The 23724-nt window shown below is 42.8% G+C and overlaps 1 protein-coding gene across 2 annotated transcripts in view; it reads left to right on the top strand.

Annotated features, from left to right (window-relative positions):
* The window catches only part of nlrc5 (NLR family, CARD domain containing 5), a 229803-nt gene that overhangs the window by 20029 nt on the left and 186050 nt on the right, over positions 1–23724 (top strand). The window contains exon 1 of one of the 2 annotated variants that reach the window (XM_067997776.1): positions 7053–7474. The exons of the other annotated variant lie outside the window; for it this stretch is intronic. The gene's annotated coding sequence lies outside the window, so the exon portion shown is untranslated. Of the gene's footprint in view, positions 1–7052; positions 7475–23724 lie in introns of those variants that run through there. 2 annotated transcript variants of the gene reach the window in all.

The following is a 23724-nucleotide window of genomic DNA, read 5'->3' on the forward strand; positions in this document are numbered from 1 at the left end:
TGCTGATCCATCAACCTGTTTGACAGCTTTTCTATCCAGCTAATTTTGGCCAGATCCCTTCTTATCTCATCTGAGGTGTGTTTGACTCGGAATGTGTTCCCTCAACCCCCCTCCCCTCCCCAATCCTCTGGATTTTGGTGACTGTGCAGTAGCTGTAGGATAATTATTGATAAGATTTGCTTATCGTATAATGGAATGGATTGTTCCAATCCTAGCCGTTCATATGACGAGGAATTTGTCACTGCTGAATTTGTCAATTCTTGGAGCTGCCACTAGGTGAGGAGACCATCACTCGTAAATGAAACTAGCTTTTCCACAATTTTATAAGAAAACATGTTTGGCTGAGTTCATTTGATGCATTAAAATCTTGAAGCATGTTTGAAAACAAAATAACTTTATATTTAAGAAAATCAGCAGGAATTGAATGAGCACGCATATGACTTTGTGTAGACTCAAATCACCAGTGTTTTGATATAGTGCCAACACGTGCAAAAAGCTTTAGGTTTCATTTTCACATAGTACAACTGCTGCAAATATTAATCGTTTGGTAAGTTGTAATTCAAATAATATATAAAAATATTGCAATGAAAACTTGGCCAGAATTTTCCACTCACTTATAATTGATGTGGGACGGGGCGGAAGCATTTAGCCCATTGTTGGTACATTAAACATTATATCTGATCGAGGCATGAAGTCACGATCAAACTGTGCAATTGAGTGCTCAGACTGCACCTGGTGTACTGTACTCAGGTCCAGGAATCACGGCACAAAAAGGATATACATTGGTAAAGGTAGACACAAGGGCCATAAGACTGATCCCAAGTGTAATGGTGATACGCTATGTGGAAATATGAGAGAAACTTATGTTTTACACTAAAGCTGGGGGAGGGGGGAACAGCGTTGAAGTACAGAGATAAAGTACACCCAGAACATTACTTCAATAAAATGCCAGAAAAACACGATCAGAGATAAATGTAGATGATTGAAAAGTAGAATGAAAACAGATCTCAAGGAGTGATCAATGTGCAGAATAATCTGTCCGGCAAAGCAATAGAGACAAAAACACTAAGGATGTTCAGAATACAGGTGGTTGTGAAAATACGACAATGAAGCTACTCGAAGGATGAGCTTCAATTGGCTGAATGACTTTGACTTTTCTTATGTGTCCTTACAAGGTAATAATCAGAAATGACCGACTCTTGCATTTTAATTATTTAATTATAGGAAGAATCCTAACCAAAAAAAAAACTATCTGGTAAAATTGCTCCTTCTTGAAATGCTTAATATGCTCGAATTGTTCTACCAGATTGTGTTCGCACATTTTAATTACTGTTGTGTAACTTGATCAAAGTCTGTCCTTTTTGCAATTACCTCAGCACCTTTTATAGTATCCCAGTTCCTCATTTTTATCAATCCTCCTCAGTATTGTCAACAATGTAAGTTTACAAAATAATACTTTTTTACTTGATTTATAATAATTGTCTATGTTGACAGTTTTTATGGTGACCGATTGTTCGAAGGTTTACCCCACATTTTGATATTAAAGCTTCTTTTTTGTTCTTCTAGGCTCCTCTATTTATAATGAAGGAGCATTTTTTTTTCTGGTTGAACTAAACAGGGCCAAAGCACATTTGGACATATTTTTGTGGGGGCTGGAAGTGCAGGAATGTGCCTTTGGGCCTCACAGAAATAATGTGGGCCATCGCCACCCCACCCTCCGGCCCCCCATCTCCCAGGGCATGAAATGAAGATCGTGTGGTTTCTATTAATGGATGGCCGAACCATATTGTGGGGGTGAAATTGATGTTCGACGAAAGCATGAAATGGCCGATTGTGAATTTGCAGCCCCATGTTACACCACACCCCATTTTTTTTCCCACTGAAGTCGAGAGAAAAGAAAATCAGGCGCGGTGTAAGGTGGACCACCGATTTGCCATCGCCCAATTTGCACTTTCACCGAAGACCAATTTCGTCCCCTGTCAGTTTTCCATCCAGGTGGTAAGTTGAAAATCTACTCTATTGTATCTGCTCTTAAATATTGGCTTATCTACTGTAGAACCATCTTACAATATGTGTATCCTGGACATGTACATAATGGAGTTGATAATTGAGACTAGCCATGTAGTACCTTTTACCCAGGAGCTATTCTACATTTTCTTCCCAAGAATTATCCTATCATACTCGTTCTCTTGCAGATTTGTTTAGTTTATGAATTATTTGCTTCACTGATTATTGCAATTACTTTTTTTTTATTCGTTCATGGGATGTTGGCATCGCTGGCAAGGCCAGTATTTATTGCCCATTCCTAATTGCCCTTGAGAAGGTGGTGGTGAGCCGCCTTCTTGAACCGCTGCAGTCCGTGTGGTGAAGGTTCTCCCACAGTGCTGTTAGGAAGGGAGTTCCAGGATTTTGACCCAGCGACAATGAAGGAACGACGATATATTTCCAAGTCGGGATGGTGTGTGACTTGGAGGGGAATGTGCAGATGGTGTTGTTCCCATGTGCCTGCTGCCCTTGTCCTTCAAGGTAAGAAGTCTTACAACACCAGGTTATAGTCCAACAGCTGTTGGACTATAACCTGGTGTTGTAAGTCTCCTTACATTTGTCCACCCCAGTCCATCACCGGCATCTCCACATCAGTCCTTCAAGGTGGTGGAGGTCACAGGTTTGGGAGGTGCTGCCGAAGAAGCCTTGGCAAGTTAATGCAGTGCATCCTGTAGATGGTACACACTGCAGCCACTGTGTGCCGGTGATGAAGGGAGTGAATGTTTATAGTGGTGGATGGGGTGCCAATCAAGCAGGCTGTTTTGTTCTGGATGGTGTCGAGCTTCTTGAGTGTTGTTGGAGCTGCACTCAACCAGGCAAGTGGAGAGTATTCCATCACAAGACTTGTGCATTGTAAATGGGGGAAAGGCTTTGGGGAGTCAGGAGGTGAGTCACTCGCTGCAGAATACCCAGCCTCTGACCTGCTCTTGTAGCCACAGTATTTATATGGCTGGTCCAGTTAAGTTTCTGGTCAATGGTGACCCCCAGGATGTTGATGGTGGGGGATTCGGCGATGGTAATGCCGTTGAATGTCTAGGGGAGGTGGTTAGATTCTCTCTTGTTGGAGATGGTCATTGCCTGGCACTTGTCTGGCGTGAACGTTACTCGCCACTTGTCAGCCCAAGCCTGGATGTTGTCCAGGTCTTGCTGCATGTGGGCACGGACTGCTTCATTATCTGAGCGGTTGCAAATGGAATTGAACACTGTGCAATCATCAGCGAACATCCCCATTTCTGACCTTATGATGAAGGGAGGGTCATTGATGAAGCAGCTGAAGATGGTTGGGCCTCGGACACTGCCCTGAGGAACTCCTGCAGCAATATCCTGGGGCTGAGATGATTGGCCACCAACAACCACAACCATCTTCCTTTGTGTTAGGTATGACTCCAGCCACTGGAGAGTTTTCCCCCGATTCCCAATGACTTCAATTTTACTCGGGCTCCTTGGTGCCACACTTGGTCAAATGCTGCCTTGATGTCAAAGGCAGACACTCTCACCTCACCTCTGGAATTCAGCTCATTTGTCCATGTTTGGACCAAGGCTGTAATGAGGTCTGGAGCTGAGTGGTCCTGGCGGAACCCAAACTGAGCATCGGTGAGCAGGTTATTGGTGAGTAAGTGCCACTTGATAGCACTGTCATTGACACATTCCATCGTTTGCTGATGATTGAGAGTAGACTGATGGGGCGGCAATTGGCCGGATTGGATTTGTTCTGCTGTTTGTGGACAGGGTATACCTGGGCAATTTTCCACATTGTCGGGTGGATGCCAGTGTTGTAGCTGTACTGGAACAGCTTGGTTAGAGGCGCAGCTCGTTCTGGGGCACAAGTCTTCAGCACGACAGCCAGGATGTTGTCGGGGCCCATAGCCTTTGCTGTACCCAGTGCACTCAGTCGTTTCTTGATATCACGTGGAGTGAATCGAATTGGCTGAAGACTGGCTTCTGTGATGGTGGGGATATCGGGAAGAGGCCAAGATGAATCATCCACTCGGCACTTCTGGCTGAAGATGGTTGCAAACATTTCAGCCTTGTCTTTTGCACTCACGTGCTGGACTCTGCCATTATTGAGGATGGAGATGTTCAGGGAGCCTCCTCCTCCCATTAGTTGTTTAATTGTCCACCACCATTCACGACTGGATGTGGTAGGACTGCAGAGCTTTGATCTGATCCATTGGTTGTGGAATTGCTTAGCTCTGTCTATAGCATGTTGTTTCCACTGTTTAGCATGCAAGTAGTCCTGTATTGTAGCTTCACCAGGTTGGCACCTCATTTTTAGGTACACCTGTGCTGCTCCTGGCATGCTCTTCTACACTCCTCATTGAACCAGTGTTGATCCCCTGGCTTGTTGGTAATGGTAGAGTGAGGGATATGCCAGGCCATGAGGTTACTTCTTGCTATTCCCAATCTAAGGCACTCTAGAACAATAGGTAAGGTCTGTGATAGGGTGGAGGGCAGGAGTGATTAAATGACAAAAGGGATGATGGTGCAAGGCAAAAGGCGGTGGTAATGGACAAGTAAAGAAACAAAAGATGGGTCCAGAGGAGTTGTAATGTCAAACTATTGGGCAAATTATTGACCTGGTTAGGAAATTGGTTGAGCGACAGGAGACAGAGAGCAGGGATAATGGGCAGGTACTCAAATTGGCAGGATGTGACTAGTGGTGTCCCACAGGGATCTGTGTTGGGGCCTCAACTATTTATTGTATTTATTAACGACTTAGATGATGGGATAGAGAGCCACATATCCAAATTTGCCAATGACAAAAGATAGGCAACATAAAATTACAGAGAGATATTAATAGATTAAGTGAATGGGCAAAACTGTGAAAAATGGATTTCAGTGTAGGCAAGTGTGAGGTCATCCACTTTGGACCTAAAAATGATAGATCACTTCCTAAATGCAGAAAAGCTCGAAACAGTCGAAGTCCAAAGAGACTTAGGGGTCCATGTACATAGATCATTAAAATGTCATGGACAGGTACAGAAAATAATCAAAAAGGCTAATGGAATGCTGGCCTTTATATCTAAAGGACCTGAATACAAGGAGGTAGAAATATGCTACAGCTATACAAAGCCTTGTTTAGTTCAACCAGAAAAAAATGCTCCTTCATTATAAATAGAGGACCCTAGTTAGAGTAGGGGGCATAGCCTAAAAATTAGAGCCACGACTTTCAGGAGTGAAGTTAGGAAACACTTCTTCTATACACAAAGGGTGGTAGAAGTTTGGAACTCTCTTCTGCAAACAGCAGTTGATGCTAGCTCAATTGTTAATTTTAAATCTGTGATGGTTATATGGAACATAGGAATAAAGGAACTGGAGTAAGCTGTTACGCCCCTCGAGCCTGTTCTGTCATTCAATGAGATCATGGCTGATCTGTGACTTAACTCCATATAACCGTCTTTGCCCCATATACCTTAATATCGTTGGTTAACTAAAACCTATCAGTCTCGGTCCTAGACTCCCCAACCAGTGGAAATAGTTCCTCTATATCTACCCTATAAGTTCCTCTTAATATCTTAAAAACTTTGATCAGATCGCCCCTTAATCTTCTAAATTCCAGGGAATACAACCCTAGTTTGTGTAATCTCTCCTCGTAATTAACCCTTGGAGTTCAGGTATCATTCTAGTAAATCTACACTGCACTCCCTCCAATGCCAAGAAATCCTTCCTAAGATGCAGTGCCCAGAACTGAACACAGTACTCCAGGTGTGATCTAACCAGGACTTTGTAAAGCTGTAGCTTAACTTCTACCCCCTTGTATTCAGGTCCTTTAGATATAAAGGCCAGCATTCCTTTAGCCTTTTTGATTATTTTCTGTACCTGTCCATGACATTTTAATGATTTATGTACATGAACCCCTAAATCTCTTTGGACTTCAACTATTTTGAGCTTTTCACCATTTAGAAAGTACCCTGGTCTATCCTTTTGAGGTCCAAAGGGAATGACTTCACACTTGCCTACATTGAAATCCATTTGCCACAGTTTTGCCCATGCACTTAATCTATTAATATCTATCTGTAATTTTATGCTTCCATCTACACTGCTTACAATGCTGCCTATCTTTTTTGTCATTGACAAACTTGGATATGTGGCTCTTTATCCCATCATCTAATAAATACAGTGAATAGTTGAGGCCCCAACACAGATCCCTGTGGGACATTACTAGTCACATCCTGCCAATTTGAGTACCTGCTCACATCTCTACTCTCTGGCTCCTTCCACTCAGCCAACTTCCTAACCAGGTCAATAATTTGCCTTCAATTCCATAAGCTTCAACTTTAGCTAACAGTCTCTTATGGGAGACTTTATCTAATGCCTTCTGGAAGTCCATATAAACAACATCCATAGACATTCCCATGTCCACTACTTTAGTCACCTCTTCAAAAAATTCAATCAGGTTCGTCAGGCATGACCTACCCTTTACAAATCCATGCTGGCTCTCTCTGATCAGCTGAAAATTTTCAAGGTGTTCAGTCACTCTATCCTTAATTATGGACTCTAGTATTTTCCCAACAACAGATGTTAGACTAACTGGCCATTGATTCCCTGGTTTCCCTCCCTCACCTTTCTTAAGTAGGGGAGTTACATGTGCAATTTTCCAATCCAAAGGAACGGTTCCTGAATCGAGAGAACTTTGGAAGATTATAGTTAGGGCTTCTGTAATGTTCTCACCTATTTCCTTTAAAATCCTGTGATGGAAAGATTTAGTTAACAGCCTAACCATGCGTGAACATATATCTAATATGGAGTTAGGTCACAGATCAACCATGAACTCATTGAATGGCGGAACAGGCTCGAGGGACTAAATGGCATGCTCCTTTTCCTATGTTCCCAAACTATCTTGCTGGGGGAAGACGAGCGGCAGCCTTATTCAACATCTGGTGCCTGCGGTACCTGGTCTGTGGGAGTACCTGAAGCTGACACTAGATGGAAGTCTTTCTGTTTGCTCAGCACAGACAACCCTTCCCTTTGATCGTTTTAACGTGTATGGGTGAGAGTCTTTAAATGTAGACTATGGCGGTGGAGCTTGAATTCTTGGATATGAGGATGATGCCCAGCCGTGAACCTCACTCTGCTGGGTCACACAGTGTGACTCCGACATCCCCTGTCACTCCATGACTGGGCGTTTTCACCCTCGTCGCTCTATCACGAAACCGACGCTTGGAGGAAAAGTTGGAGAGATCTGATGCCTTTTAACATATGATACATTTTCACAGTAGTTCGTACACAAGCCGAGTTCTTGAAAGCGACAAAGTCGCCCCGTCACCAATCATAGAAAGGCGGCAGAATAATAGGAGCCTCTGTGTTTTTCTCTCTCTGCCAGCCTGTGGATATTTACTACGCCGCCATAAGTTTTAAGTTTCATTTTCATCTGTGAGTGTTACCGAAGCCCTGCCTCAGTGGGTCTGGTGCTGCCATGCATTCTCAGGTAAGAAATATTATCATTAAATTGAAAAGGAAACCATAGCCCCTCCACCTTTTAACGGGGCAATACAAAGTTGAAGCCCAGAAGTGGGCTATCAGTCTTACTTCACCGTCCCTTAACAACGATAGGCAAGTGTAGAGAACTTTCTGCAATATTCTTGAACTTCTAGAGATCTGACAGATCAGACAGTTTAACACTGGAGAAAGTGATTACTTTTTTAAAAAAAGTTTATCAAACTTATTTCCCTGTGTTTGATCTTTAGAGGGAGGGGTGGGAGGACAGACGACCTAAAGAATAACTGTGGAGTTCAACGGTCTGCCAGTTGGCCGCCAACTTGACCCTGGAGCCCGGCCAGGGACTTAACAGCGCTTAATCCCATCCCCCTCTCCCCTATCGACATATATAGACTAAAGGCAGCTCGGATACAAAGAGAACCCCGAATTGCTGTGCACGCCCGTGGTTGAATCATCAGATATGATGGGGACTGTTGTTCAATATCTCAATATCCAATTTTGCAGACGGCCAGATCACATGGTAATAAGCGGTGTTGAGTCCTTTTGAGAAGACCTGTTGAAATGCTTCAAAGTATCTCTTAAATGGTGTGTTATTGCTCGTGTGTGAGGGGCAGGGGAGCTGAGGGCTGACATGGTAAAATAAACAGTACTCATTTGGACAACCTCATTATCACACTGAAAAATAGTATTTTCGGTAATAAAAATTTTGAAAATAATTTTTGTTAGGTAAGAGTATTAAGGGATAGAACCACGGCGGGTCAATGGAGTTAAGATACAGATCAGCCATCGTCTAACTGAATGGGGCAGCAGGCTGGAGGGGCTGAATGGCCTACTCCCGTTCCTATGCTCCTAAATACAATCTGAGGATGCTTACACTGGATATTGTAACAGAGGACCAAACTTTGCTGCTAAAACCGGGTATTGGATCATTCGAGTTATAGGCCCCGCCGATCTAACCTCCATTGCTAATGTTGACTCGGCTCTTATACGGACAGGTGCTTTAGACACATCATGAACCGTCTTCACTGATGATACCAAAGTATCAGGGGGTCACAGATTAGTTCTTAGTTATTAAACATACGTTGATTAACACAACTCTGATATACGTTTGACTCCACGCCAGTTTAGAATGTATAGAGCCGAACACAGATAGAGTGAGTGTTCGTGCTTAAAATCAGATAGATATGGATTTAATCTCTATTCTAAATAAGTGCAGGCAATTATACAAATCATTTATATATTTACGAGTTCTCCGCGGTAAAATCTTTTTTTTCGATACTTACTTTATGCAGCCGAGTTACACATACACGTACAGTGTTACCACTAATACTTCAGAGTCCATGATAAGAACCCATACTTTCAAATTTCCTGAAATACCATGTAAAGAATTGCTGCTCCCCTTAGGACTCAGTGGTCACCTTTGAATATATATATATATATATATAAAACATTCTGAAGTTTTACCATTATCCATTCCACCAGGAAGCGCTATGTTTCATGTAAAGAAGCCCATCATTCACATGTCACCGTTTTCTAAATGCTCCTGGATTGTATGGTTACTGAAAGTGATGATTTCACTCATTCTATATTTGTAGAACTCAATTCGTGGTTCGGCCTTCTTTATGTATCTTGAATTCACAACAGAATGTAACAGGCCAAAGCCTACAATTTCAGCCCACTTTCTTTACTGGGAATGAGGTAGCCACTTGCTAATGATGTGAACCAGCGGCCTTGGGCCCTAGAAGGTGTTCAGGGCCTCTCACAGCACGTGGGACAGGGCATTCAACACGAAGAGCCGGATAGACTTTTGAATCCCGCTCTTGTTCTTTCCTCACAACAGTTTGCTGCAATTTGAATTAATGGATATTTTCCTCCCCTCACTGATATTGCGAAAACATGGGCGTGAGTATAAACGCAGGGAAACATTACAGAATGGGCTGAAATATATATAAATGTGACTGTCCTGTCTTTTGAATTATTCGGACTGTAACTGAACACCGGCTCATTGAGGAGTGCACAGCAAACTGCATTACTGTCTCAAATGGCATTTGTTCGATTATAGATTCATTTGGATGGTTTCCTTGTGATTTTTCGGACCTCGAAATATATTTACCTCAGCCCATCTGCCCTTGGAACCCTCGACCATTCCTTGGTCACCTCCAGACTCAACCTTACCAGGAATACTTCAGATGCCGTGATCAGATGGCCTTTAAATGTCCATAAAACACGCGTCTAAAGAATTGTTATGCTGGCCGGCCTCCCATCCTCCACTCCCCATCGACACAGATCAACCAACTCTGCTGCCCATATCCCATCCCATAACAAATCCTGCTGGCCCATTACCCCTGTGTTCACTGGCCTACAATGGCTCCCTGTCCCCCAATGCTTCTAATTTTAAAATTCTCATCCTTGTGTTTAAATCCGACCATGGCATCACCCCTCCCTATCTCTGTAACCATCTTAAGCACTCCAACCCTCCTCACTAACCCCCCTTCATCTGATTCGGGCCTCTAGTGCAACCCCTTCTCTTCCCTCCAACATTGGCGCTCTTGCCTTCAGCCACCTAGATCCCTCAATCTGTTGGTCGCCCCTCCTATCTCCACCACGACCACTTTTCCTTAATAATCTGTGAAGACCTTGGAATGCCTTTCCAAATTAAAGGTGTTATAAAGATGCTGCTTATTGTTCAAATATATTCATCTAAATATACCTGTTGGGGCATTGTCATATAAATTGAAATTATATTATAATTCATTGGATATTACAATACTACCGAGTACAGACAATACAGTACTTATGTTGCCGAGCTTTGATTTCACTTCACTTCATTTCATTTTTGAAGCTGTGGTAAAAGATTTTACTAGCACTGAATCCCACTCCGGTCAGTGTATAAGACCGGAAACCGTTCACATAGATTGTAGGGCCATTCTAACTTGAATGAAGGCCTCTTTGACCTGAAAGAAAATGAATGGCCACTTAAATTGTCAGAATATCATTTTTCCTGCTGAACTTTTCATTTTATGAAGAGGCGCTCGTTCCCCTTACAGTCACCTATCTGACCAACGTGGTAATCGGCGGGTGGAATCAAGTTGAAGAGCTGACATTCCTCATTTGTTGTGCTTTAACAGTTAGGGTTGGGGTTGGATTAGGAGCAGGGTCAGTTTGTTAGACTTTGTCCGTTAGGGTTCGTGTGTTAGGGTTAGTGTATAAGAGTTAATATGGCTAGTGTTTGTGCTTGGGTTAGATACTCTTAACAATGGCCTTTTGGTAAATAACCTATAAATACATAATTTCTCTCTATCTCTCCTCTCAGCCTCTTTGTCTTTCTGAATATCTCTCCAGTTGAAGTTTAACTTACATTTACTGTAATTTGTTTCTCTCCCTCCATTACATTGATTGTAATTAATTTCGCTATTTTAAATGTTCAAGTTTACTTACGGTTGCATTAATTCTCTCTGTGTTGCCTCTTTAAGTTGTAATTACATTCATCATTACTGTAATTTTCTCATATCTCTCCATTTTTAAAGTTACATTCAAAATTAGGTCAGTTCTCTCCGCATTTATCATTATAATGTCGCTCTCTCTTCATCTTATACGCTTTATTTCCATTTAAATGAGAACATTAGTGTCCAGGGCTTGTTTAATACAAATTACTCCCACAGCAAAAATATATTCACAATTCGTATGAGAATTAGGATGTATGTATTATGATTAGGATTTCGTCAGATTTCTGACTTAGTGGGCAGTGTTTGATGTTGGTGTGTTTAAATTAGTGTTTGGTTCGAGGTTAGGGTTCCTCAATTTTGCTTGGTGAGGATTAGTGTTGGCGTCTTACCGTTTTTAGCTCGATGGGACTGTTTTGAGCTGGGTTTGGGGTTTGTGTGTTACGGTTAGTGTTTGTTAAGGTCCAAATGTAATGCTAAGTTTTTGTTTTGGGGGTTAGAGTTCGTTTGTGGGGTTTGAGGGTCAGTGTTGTGTTTGAGTTCTGATTGCTAGTGGCATGTTATCTTACTGGTGGATCAGTGAATGTCGCTGTTAAAGTTATTGGTGAAATCAGGTTTATTTGTGTTTGCCGACAGTATTCAGCTATAGCAAAGGCTAAATGGTGCTTAAACAAAACGTTCACTACCAGCTTTCTGTATTTATGCAATCATTAAACTATAGAGAGGACAAACGGGGACTCTCAAGAACGAAATTGAACCAGTAAATAGTGATTGCATCGGGACCACACCGATGACAAAATTAAGATGGGCATGTTAAAATATATGGATAAAGAAGTCTCTGTATTTTGATAATTGCTTTGAGCTAATGTTTTATACTCCCTTAGGCCTAATTCTTGATCCTATTGACGAACGAATATTCATAGTTTTGAATGAAAAAAGGAAGAACTCTGCATTTAAATAGCGCCTTTCATGACGTCAGGATGTCTAAAGCGCTTTACAGCCAATGAAGTAGTTTTGAAGTGTAGTCACTGTTGTACTGTAGGAATATAATTTAACTCGTTTAATATTGTTGCGTGACTTGGCTTCTCATTTTCTATTGCAGACTGATTCTCGCATACACACTTTAAATATATAATTGGTTTCAATAATTTAGTTAACTTTTCGTATATTCAAGCCGCAGGGTGTGTGTGACATCAGCTTCAGGATAGAAATGCGGTAAGCATGGTTCACCACTCCTTGGTGCTGTATGGGTTGTATAAGTGGTATTAAATATTTATATGTATTATATTCTGGATCGGTAATTTATTTTTTAAACAGTTTTCCCATTCTCCGAAGACAAACAAAAATGTTTACAAAATAGCGCTCCAATTTGCTTAACTTCCAGGAGAAACCACGATAGCGTAAAGTGAGCTGGGCTCTTTGCACAGATTTAATGCAGAAACGGCCCTCCCTCAACCCTAGCCCCACATAACTGTGTGAGGAGATGAGATCCTGACGGTGTGATTTCAGTAAGATGGTTACAAATAGGAATATCTCCGAGCAGGAGAAGATTTTTAATATGCTTTTTTTGGTCAATACAAGTTTCTGATAAAATACTTTATATTGAAAACAGTAATATTCTCCTTTGTAATAGCAATTTAACTTTTAAAATGCAGAAAGCGTCGCTGTAATGAAAAGCAAGTGTATTAGGGGAGAGATGAATGATGAGTAAAGGTTGTAACCTAAAACAGAGGCAGAATGAATGTGACGGCGAACAGAAGTTAAACTTTCAAAATAAACAATTAACATAATGGTGAAGTTACACCTTTTTAAACAGAGAAACTATTAATGTAATGGTGAATAAAAGATAAACACGTACACAGAGAAACTATTAATGTAATGGTTAATAAATGATAAACACGTACACAGAGAAACTATTAATGTAATGGTGAATAAAACAGACAATTTAAAATGGGGGCTTATAAAGATGTAACGTAACAGTGATAGAAGTTGTGACTTAAAATTAGAGGCAGAACTTATGACAGAGAGGGAGAACACACGAGAGAGAGACAGAGAACTTTAATGGACCTTTTAAATTTAAAGCTATCTGTAAAAGAGCAATCTTTGATTGGAACTGGGCATCGCGACTCAAAGGTACCCACATTCTTCAGGTCATATTTTAAAATATACGCGCCATTTACGGTTTAAACATCGGATTAGCGACAGAGAATAAGAATAACGCGATTGCAAAATAGAGCAAGTGAAAGCGATTCAATTAACTCCCCGGGATTACCCGAAATTTAGATCACGCCTTTGAAATGATCAAATTAGAAGAAAAGTCTTCAGTATAGTTCATCAACACAATGAAACTATTCTCAGTATTTAAGAGTGGACACATATATTTTAATACTTAAATATTCAAAAATAACACGGAGAGCACCGGAGGCAAGCTCACGAAGGAATTCTACATTGGTAAGGTATGGAATCTACAATAATGTGAGATCGGTACGGCCTCATAACCATACAGTGCAATGCTATTGGGATAAACTGTGTAATTAGGGGAAACTTGACAGGATTCCGGAAACGTGTTATTTCCACGGATTCCTATATTGGACTTTTACCTGCCTTAACGGGCGCTTATTTACACAGTAAAGGGTGTTGATTGCCGTTTCCTACCTGATTGTAATTTATAAAATACAATAGTGTAACGTGAAAAAAATGAATTCCAGTGGGTCTAAAATTAGTTTTTGAACTAATTCCCCTTTAGCATTAGCGACAGTAAGGGTCTAATAATGTAACAAGTTAGTTTCAGTTTCGTTACACCCAAAATCTGACTTTGGAGCATTCATTTAATCATTTTATTTAAATGCTGTTGGCTACTTGTTGATTTTATTACGTTTTCTAGGCGAGTTTCTACCTGGAGGTCAGTTCATTGACGAGATCTGGGATGATATTGTGCCTGAACATTGTTTTAATGTGATAATCTGCCGCGCTAAGCATGTGTTTTTCCAAATGTATCAAAAACCGCAAGACAAGTATTGTCTAGTGCGGGGAGCTCTCTACAGCCCGATTGAAAAATGGCAATTGTATATCCAGTCATCTGCAGCTGCACTTCGAGTGGGTTCAGCTAAATACAGTGTTAGGGTACAACTATAGTCTAAATGCAAGGTGGTTTCCCTTCAGGTGGTTGCAGCCATAGGATGTACTTACAATATCACATGCAGGTCAACCTAGAAAACGAAAGAAATAACTTAGATTGATATAGCGCCTTTCACGACCTCAGGGCGTCTGAAAGCTTTTTACAGCTAATGATGTACTTTTGAAGTGTTGTCTCTGTTGCAATGTAGGAAATGCGGCGGCCAATCTGCACACAGCAAGGTCCCACAAACAGCAACGAGACAAATGATTCGATAATCTGTTTTAGTGATGTTGGTTGAGGGATAAATATTGACGGGGAGACTGGGGAGAACTCCCCTACACTTCTTCAAATAATGCAGTCCAATCTCTTACATCCACCTGAGAGGGCAGACAGGGCCTTGGTTTAATGTCTCATCCGAAAGACTGGAGCTTGGGGGGTGCGCTGATGGGAAGTCATGGGCCAAAAGCCCCTGTTTTTCTATTCGTTCATTTAAATTAATAGAAAATCAAGGTCTGTGGGCCTGTGATTTCCCAATCAACACTAGCTGTGCGTGTCACTCCTCGCTGGGAATGCCTGATTGGGGAACCAGCCTATGATCTGAAAGTTTCAAGCATTGGTGGCTGGCATGTAAATATACGGTTGGTATCAGTGCTCTTACACTATGGGTGCATCTACACTACAACTGTGGTGGTTTCACTTCACACCAAGACCCCATTGTGTAATTGAAGCCTAAATCCAGAATATTAAGAAGTTACAATATAAGTAGTAAAGATGTTAAAATACAAGAAAACAATTATAACATACTAAATAAGACGTTGCAATACAACCTGGCAAAGCTTTACACTAACAAGGTTCCAAGTTGATCAATCTCAAATGGCCTTGTGATAGCACTTGAGCAGTCCTGCCTTTGCTCCAAGAGTATTCTAACTAGTACGCATTTAGTCTCGCCTTATATACCTTAAGCACCCATTAGTTCTTACAGGACCTTCAACCTGCTTCGAGTCCGTATGTCAATAGAATCATAGAATGGTTATAGCATAGAAGAAGGCCATTCAGCCCATCAAGCCCATGCCAGCTCTCTGCAAGAGCAATCCAGCTAGTCCCACTTCCCCGCCCTTTCCCCATAGCCCTGCAATTTTTTCCCTTCAAGTACTTATCCAATTCCCTTTTGAAAGCCATGATTGAATCTGCCTCCACCACCCTTTCAGGCAGTGCACTCCAGATCATAACCACTCAAATTTCACTGTCTCCCAAGCCAAGCATCCACCTGCTGACTCCTGCACATTACACTACACTACAATACAGAACAGACAACTAGTGGTTTCCCATGCCATGATCCCATAAACATGAGATAATAAATGGAGACAGGGAGGTTAATTTTAACTCCCAAGAACGGGTGGGTTGGGGGTGGGTGAGAGGTAAAAATTTCAGCTTTTTCCAGCTCGACCACAACCCGGCTCCAACACGCCGACTTCCGGGTTTGACGTGATCATGTTTGGATGCCCGTGCACAGTCGAAACCTGGCAGTCGAATCCCCAATTAATGCTGGCGGGCAGATCGTAAACAGGCAATTTACCTACTCGAGGTAAATATTTTTAAATTGATTCTTAAACAGAAATTAATTTTACTTCTCCTGCATGGGTTTCCCATGGCTTCTGAATCTCATCATTGAAACAGAGGTGAGATGCAGCTGAAGTTGATTTGGCCCTTTAAACCTGTGATCTCAATAAAAGCTGTATGATTGCAGCTGGTGTCTTAGTTCTCTCAGGCACCTCAGGCTGAAAGTTCTTTGTGTTGAGACTGAGAGTTCTTGTGTTGAGACATATTTATTAAAAATTTGGAGCCTCTCAAACTGACAAGATCAGGATAGGGGGCACAGAGGACATCTGAGGAGGAGGAGAATGACCAACCATGGCAGCAACATCGTGCTTTGTTGGGATCTGCAGGTGCACAAAAGAGAGGTGCACAATAAGAATTTGGAGAACAGCTGAGAAGAGACCAACAGAGGGGCTGAGGTCACAGGAGGCAATACCCATATGAGAGAGTCTAGAGATAAAGGCTGAGATTCCTGGACCTCTCTGAGGAGCAGTGCCTACGAAGGCTCATATTGAGTCAGCAGGTGGTCACGGACATCTGCAGCCTCCTTGAGGAAGAGCTGCTCCCGGCTGGATCTGGTGGCCAAGCATTGCCCACTGCAGTTAAAGTCACCACTGCCTTCAACTTCTTTGCCTCTGGGTGGTCCTTCCAGGGCACCACCGGTGACGTCCCCAGGGTGTGTCAGTCATCTGCACATAAGTGCATAAGGCAGGTGACGGATGGGTTGTTTGCCAGCGTGCCCAATTATGTGAACTTCCCCCGTGATGAAATCAGCCAGCATCAGTGGGGGGTTGGTTTCGCCTTTCTGGCTGGCTGCCCACGGCTGCAGGGTGCAATCGATTGCACACACATGGCAATCTGAGGACCACCACGTGAGCCAGGAGTCTTCATAAACCGAAAGGGCTATCACTCCATCAATGCACAGCTGGTGTGCAACCACAAGAAGGGATTTATGCAGCTGTGCGCCAGATTCCCTATCAGCTGTCACGTTTCATTTATCTTGTGCCAGTTGAACATTCCAGACCGGAGACAGACTTAAGGACTGGCTCGTTGGAGAAAAAGAATAATCGTGGTCCATATTGGTACCAATGACATAGGTTAAAAAAAAGGGATGAGGTCCTGCAAGGTGAATTTAAGGAGTTAGGAGATAAATTAAAAAGTAGGACTTCAAAGGTAGTGATCTCAGGATTACTACCAGTGCCACATGCTAGTGAGTATAGGAACAGGAGAATAGACCGGATGCGTGGCTGCAGGGATGGTGTAGGAGGGAGGGATTTAGATTTCTGGGACATTGGGACTGGTTCTGGGGAAGGTGGGACCTGTACAAGCGGGATGGGTTACACCCAAGCAGGACCGGGACCAATGTCCTCGCAGGGGTGTTTGCTAATGCTGTTGGGGAAGGTTTAAACTAGAGTGGCAGGGGGATGGGAACCTGAGCGGGGAGTCACAAGGGAGTAAAGTTGAGAGCAACAAGAGAGGGGAAGACCCAGGGGAAATTTACAATATAAATAGTACAAACGGTTGTTCAAGAACAAGTGAAAGGGAAAAGAGTAGAGCAGCAGAAAGAAAGTGTACTTTAGGCACTACAGATAAAGTGAAAACTAGAAGGCGTAAGGCAATTAATCCAGCATCAAAGCTGAAGGTCAGGCTAGGGTGTGTGGCCCAACTAAGAGTTCTATATACAAATGCACGGAGTATAAGGAATAAATTAAATGAACTACAGGTTCAAATTCAAATTGGAGGGTATGACATGACACCGATTACTGAGACATGGCTGCAGGATGGTCAGGATTGGGAACTAAATATACCGGGTTAGAAGGTCTACAGGAGAGATAGGGAAAATGGAAGAGGGGGAGAAGTAGCCTTAGTGATTAGAGATGAAATCACTTCAATGATAAAGGAGGATATAACGAGAGGTAAGCAGCCAACAGAGACCTTATGGATCAAATTGAGAAATAGGAAAGGATCTAAGACTATAATGAGAGTTGTGTATAGGACCCCTGGCAGCAGCTCTGAAGTGCTAGATTGTATAAATGCAGAGATTAGACAAGCGTGTAAGAAAGGTATAGTGGTCTTAATGGGGGACTTTAACCTTCACATAGATTGGGAAAAGCAGACTAGCAACTGTCAGAAAGGTAGTGAATTTCTTGAGTGTGTCTGGGATAGTTTTCTACAGCAGTATGTCCTAGAGGCAACAAGGGGCAAGCCATACTAGATTTAGTAATGAGTAATGAACCAGATTTAGTTAACGGCTTAACTGTGCGTGAACATCTATCCAATAGCGATCATAACATGATCGAGTTCAATGTAGTGTTTGAAAGGGAAAAAAGTGAATCAGCTGCTAAGATTCTAGACTTGGGTAAGGCCGACTTCAATGGGCTGAGACAGAGACTGTCCACAGTAAACTGGGCAAATCTGTTAATGGGTAAAACGACTGATGATCAGTGGGAAATGTTTAAAGAAACATTTAACGTGATAAAGAATCGGTTTATACCCCTGAGGGGCAAGAACTCTACTTGCCAAAAAAACAGCCATGAACAACTAAAGAGGTAAGGGACAGTATAAGACATAAGGAAAGGGCATACAAAAAGGCAAAAAATGTCACAGATCCTGGCGAATGGGAAAGATACAAAGATCAACAAAGTGTCACAAAACAGATAGTAAGAGCTACAAAAAGAGAGTATGAAAAGAAACTTGCAAGGGATATCAAAACCAATACAAAGAACTTTTATAGTTATATTAGGAAAAAGAAGGTGGTCAGGAGCAGTGTTGGCCCCTTAAAAACTGAAAGTGGGGATATTGTCATTGACAATGGGGAAATGGCAGACATGTTGAACAATTACTTCGCATCAGTATTTACAGTCGAAAAAGAGGATAGCATGCCGGAAATTCCAAGAAAACTAATATTGAATCGGGGACAGGGACTCGATAAAATTAACATAAGTAAAGCAACAGTAATGAAGAAAATAATATCACTACAGAGTGACAAATCCCCAGGACCAGATGGTTTCCATCCCATGGTTTAAAGGAAGCAGGTGAGCACATTGCAGATGCCCTAACGATAATCTTTCGAAGTTCTCTAGATTCAGGAACTGTCCCTCTAGATTGGAAAATTGCAAATGTCACTCCGCTTTTTAAGAAAGGAGAGAGAGAGGGAAACCAGGGAATTATAGACCAGTTAGCCTAACACCTGTTGTGGGGAAAATGCTGGAGTCTATAATTAAGGATAGGGTGACTGAACACCTTGAGAATTTTCAGTTAATCAGAGAGAGCCAGCATGGATTTGTGAAAGGTAGGTCGTGCCTGACAAACCTGATTGAATTTTTTGAAGAGATGGCTAAAGTAGTGGACAGGGGAATGTCAATGGATGTTATTTATATGGACTTCCAGAAGACATTTGATAAGGTCCCACATAAGAGACTGTTAGCTAAGATTAAGCCCATGGAATCGAGGGAAAAATACGGACTTGGTTAGGAAGTTGGCTGAGCGAAAGGCGACAGAGAGTAGGGACAGTGGGTAGGTACTCACATTGGCAGGATGTGACTAGTGGAGTCCCGCAAGGATCTGTCTTGGGGCCTCAATTATTCACAATATTTATTAACGACTTAGATGAAGGCATAGAAAGTCTCATATCTAAGTTTGCTGATGACACAAAGATTGGTGGCATTGTAAGCAGTGTAGATGAAGACATAAAATTACAAAGGGATATTGATAGATTAGGTGAATGGGCAAAACTGTGGCAAATGGAATTCAGTGTTGACAAATGTGAGGTCATCCACTTTGGATCAAAAAAGGATAGAACAGGGTACTTTCTAAATGGTAAAAAGTTAAAAACAGTGGATGTCCAAAGGGACTTAGGGGTACAGGTAGATAGATCATTGAAGTGTCATGAACAGGTGCAGGAAATAATCAATAAGGCTAATGGAATGCTGGCCTTTATATCTAGAGGATTAGAGTACAAGGGGGCAGAAGTTATGCTGCAACTATACAAAACCCTGGTTAGACCGCACCTGGAGTACTGTGAGCAGTTCTGGGCACCGCACCTTCGGAAGGACATATTGGCCTTGGAGGGAGTGCAGCGTAGGTTTACTAGAATGATACCTGGACTTCAAGGGTTAAGTTACGAGGAGAGATTTGGGGTTGTATTCTCTGGAGTTTAGAAGGTTAAGGGGTGATCTGATCGAAGTTTATAAGATATTAAGGGGAACAGATAGGGTGGATAGAGAGAAACTATTTCCGCTGGTTGGGGATTTTAGGAGTAGGGGGCACAGTCTAAAAATTAGAGCCAGACCTTTCAGGAGTGAGATTAGAAAACATTTCTACACACAAAGGATCGTAGAAGTTTGGAACTCTCTTCTGCAAACGGCAATTGATACTAGCTCAATTGCTAAATTTAAATTTAAGATAGATAGCTTTTTGGCAACCAAAGGTATTAAGGGATATGGGCCAAAGGCAGGTATATGGAGTCAGATCACAGATCAGCCACGATCTTATCAAATGGCGGAGCAGGCACGAGGGACTGAATGGCCTACTCCTGTTCCTATGTTTCCTATATTTTCCTATGTTTTCCCTGCACACTTGGCTCATGACAGGTGGTGGAGGACGAAGGTGCTCGTCAATCAACCTCTGTTGGTGGCAACATTGAAGAAGAGGAGGAGGAATATGATGACGGGACACCCATCGCCAAACAATCTGTGCACATTTCTGCCCGGGATGTCAGGGATGCCCTCATCGCTCACAGGTTCTCAGAATAACATTGGCAAAATAAAGAAATGGAGATACTCAGGCCACTTGCCGCAACCACCAACACCAACACCATCAACACCGCCTCCCACCCCTTTGCATAAAACAGTCCTTCAACCACACATACACCTATTGCACATCTGCCCAATGGGTATCGTCATGTATTGGCATTCTTCATGAAGCAAATGAAAGGGTAACTTAACACTCGGGACACAATAATGGCCAAGACATGGAAGTGGTGATAATCAAAAATTTTTATGTGCCAATATAAAAAAAGAGACATGATAACATAACATTTCTTTCCACACCCTTGTGCATACCCTTGGTGAACTATAATTGCTTAAACTTATGCGTCCTACCCCTTCAATGTGGTGCATCCCCTGTGGATTCAGCAGAGGTAGTGGTAGGCTGCTCAGATCCCTGCCTTGATGACTGAGATGCTCTTGGCCTAAAATCTCTTGCTTTTGGAGCCCGATAGAGCCCTGCCAAAGACTGCTCCACCTGCACCTGTGCAGGGGCAGAATCGGCCATCAGGAGAGGAAGCAGCATTTCGGGTACTGGTTGAGGAGGGTGCAATGGATGAGATGTGGGAGCGCTTTGAGTGGAGTTCCCACTTCCATGTCCCCTTTCGCCATCATCCCTCTCCTGGGCCAGCGTAACATTACTCCCAACACCCTGCTGGAGAGCAGTTTGGTACACATCTGTAACGCGTTGTAAGGCCACGGATAAGGTATCTGTCATCCTGTTGAAGGTGGCAGACATCTCCTGCATAGCCGTGGTCATGGCCTGCATAGACTTATTGGAGAGCTGTACTTGAAGCTCCATGGAGGTGGCCACTCTCTCCATTGCAGACATTCTCGCAATTACCTGCAACAACAATCCACTACTTTTGGAATTGGACTCCTCCATCCTCTCCACTATTGTGCACAGTCTGTGTGACACATTTTTCAGCACCTCACAAAAGGCTATACCTTAATCGTTCTCCTTCTCTACGATGGCCCCTGGGGTTCAGCATCTGTGTCCAGCTGAGCAGAACTTGGAGAAGAGTGTGCCCTTTGACGCGTACTCTCTACAACTGCCCCTGCCAGCGGTGTCTGCTTGTGAGTGGTGAATCACCAAGTGACAACCCAACTATCTGTGCTAATGCATGGCTGTATGTCCTGTGATGGTGCACCCTCAGAAGGAATGAGGTCCTCTGAGGAATCGATGTCACCCATCTCGCCACATTCTTCTACTACATTTGAAGGCCGTGGAAGACAATTGAAAGCGATATGAATTAGTCATGGAAAAGTTGCAATCTTGCCAATCACCATACTCAGGTTTCTTATCGTTCATTCATTGATGAGATAAAGTCGCCATGTGTGTGAAAGATGTTTAAGTTCTGTCACCAGGCATCTGTGGGTTCCCAGTCTCTCCATCTCCGATGGATAGGGATGCAGGTGACACACTTATCTCCACGGCCTCCTCCACTGCATCAGTGAGCTGCATAATTTGTGGAGGTCCACCTCCATTCCTTGCCCTCTTCCTTGCATTTTGAGCTCTCTTCTCCTACAAAGGGTGTCAGAACAGAACTGTGAGTGACTGAAGGTGCCGATGAATACAGTGCATTGGGTGAGGCTGACTATCCTACTGATGCATCAGAGGGTAACTATCAGACAGATGCATCACATTGCATCAGGATTGGGGTGAGTGGCAGTGGCGGGTGCATAAATGGGGAGGTGAGCAAGTGCATAGAAAGTGAAGGATGGTTGCTGGTGACACTTAAATGGGTGTGAGGAGTATTGTGATGGAGAAAACTTGCTAACACAGTGTGTGAGCGGGGATGTTGTATGCCACAGGATATGGGTGAAATCAGCAAATGTACTGACTTCCTGAACTGGTTAGGTCATTAAACTGCTTCTGCACCGCAGCCAAGACTTGAGCACCATGTTCCTGCTACTCACCTCTCCTGCCATCTCCAGCCATGCCTTCATGGTGGCAGAACCAGGTTTCTTCCTCCCATCGCTTGGGTAAATTACCTCCCTCCTAGTTCTTGTTGCACCCAGCAGTACTTCCAGTGAAGCATCAGTAAACCTGGGTGCTGTATTTGCTCTCCTTGAATCCATTCCTGTACTTCCTCCTTTTCCTCCAAAATCCATTTTTGCATTGACCCTTTAAATAGTGGACTTCAGATTGCATCATGCGGGTGTGCAGTACGCCTGCTGCACAGCTTGGAGATACGAAACCCAGAAGCAAAATTAATTGCCTTCAATTCAGTTGCAATCACAGATTCCAATGTGCCCATTTCATTTCCAGGTTTCTCACATGAAAATCTAGCCACCCCCCTGAGTTCTTGGCTCCAAGTAAAAATCATGCCCCAGGTTACTCATTACATGGACTCATCAAGGATGCACTATTAGGGATGGGCAATAAATGCTGGCCTTGCTAGCGATGCCCACATCCCATGAACGAATAAAAACAAATTATAACAAGATTTAAGCACTCCTTAGCTGAAGGTTGACAATATTCAGTAGGAAGCCTATAAACTGCTTTTCTTATATGTGGTTACCTCCCGCTTTGAATAAGTAAAAAGTGGAAGAGAGAGGTTGTGGGAAGTGAGGCTTCTTATACATTGAACCTAACCTAAGTGACACCCACATCAAGGAGAATGACAGACTAGTACAATCATTCAGGAAGCTTAAATAAAAGCGACCATATCTGAATATGGACTCAATTCTTATCCTTGTGTAACTGCACGTAAATATATGCCTCTCTATGTATATCTGTGAGTGCTGTATGACCTAAAATGTACTGTCTCATCATCATATGTAAGCTCTTAATTTTCAGTTGGATTTGGAATGACATGTCATGGAATAATAAGATGTAGACTGATATGCCATCTAATGGTAAGGCATGGGCTGGTATCATCACGAATAGGCAACACCTGGACTAGTATTTTTTTTTTACTCGTTCATGGGATGTGGGCGTCACTGGCAAGGCCAGCATTTATTGCCCATCCCTAATTGCCCTTGAGAAAGTGATGGTGAGCCGCTTTCTTGAACCGCTGCAGTCCGTGTGGTAACGGTTCTCCCACAGTGCTGTTTGGAAGGGAATTCCAGGATTTTACCCAGTGACAATGAAGGAACAGAGATATATTTCCAAGTCAGGATGGTGTGTGACTTGGAGGGGAATGTGCAGGTGGTGTTGTTCCCATGTGCCTGCTGCCCTTGTCCTTCTAGGTGGTAGAGGTCGCGGGTTTGGGAGGTGCTGTTGAAGAAGCCTTGGCGAGTTGCTGCAGTGCATCCTGTGGATGGTACATTCTATGGAGTGATAAGTAGTAAGAGGTATATTATGGAGTGG

Source organism: Heptranchias perlo, chromosome 16 (assembly GCF_035084215.1).
Source record: "Heptranchias perlo isolate sHepPer1 chromosome 16, sHepPer1.hap1, whole genome shotgun sequence".
Taxonomy (NCBI): domain Eukaryota; kingdom Metazoa; phylum Chordata; class Chondrichthyes; order Hexanchiformes; family Hexanchidae; genus Heptranchias; species Heptranchias perlo.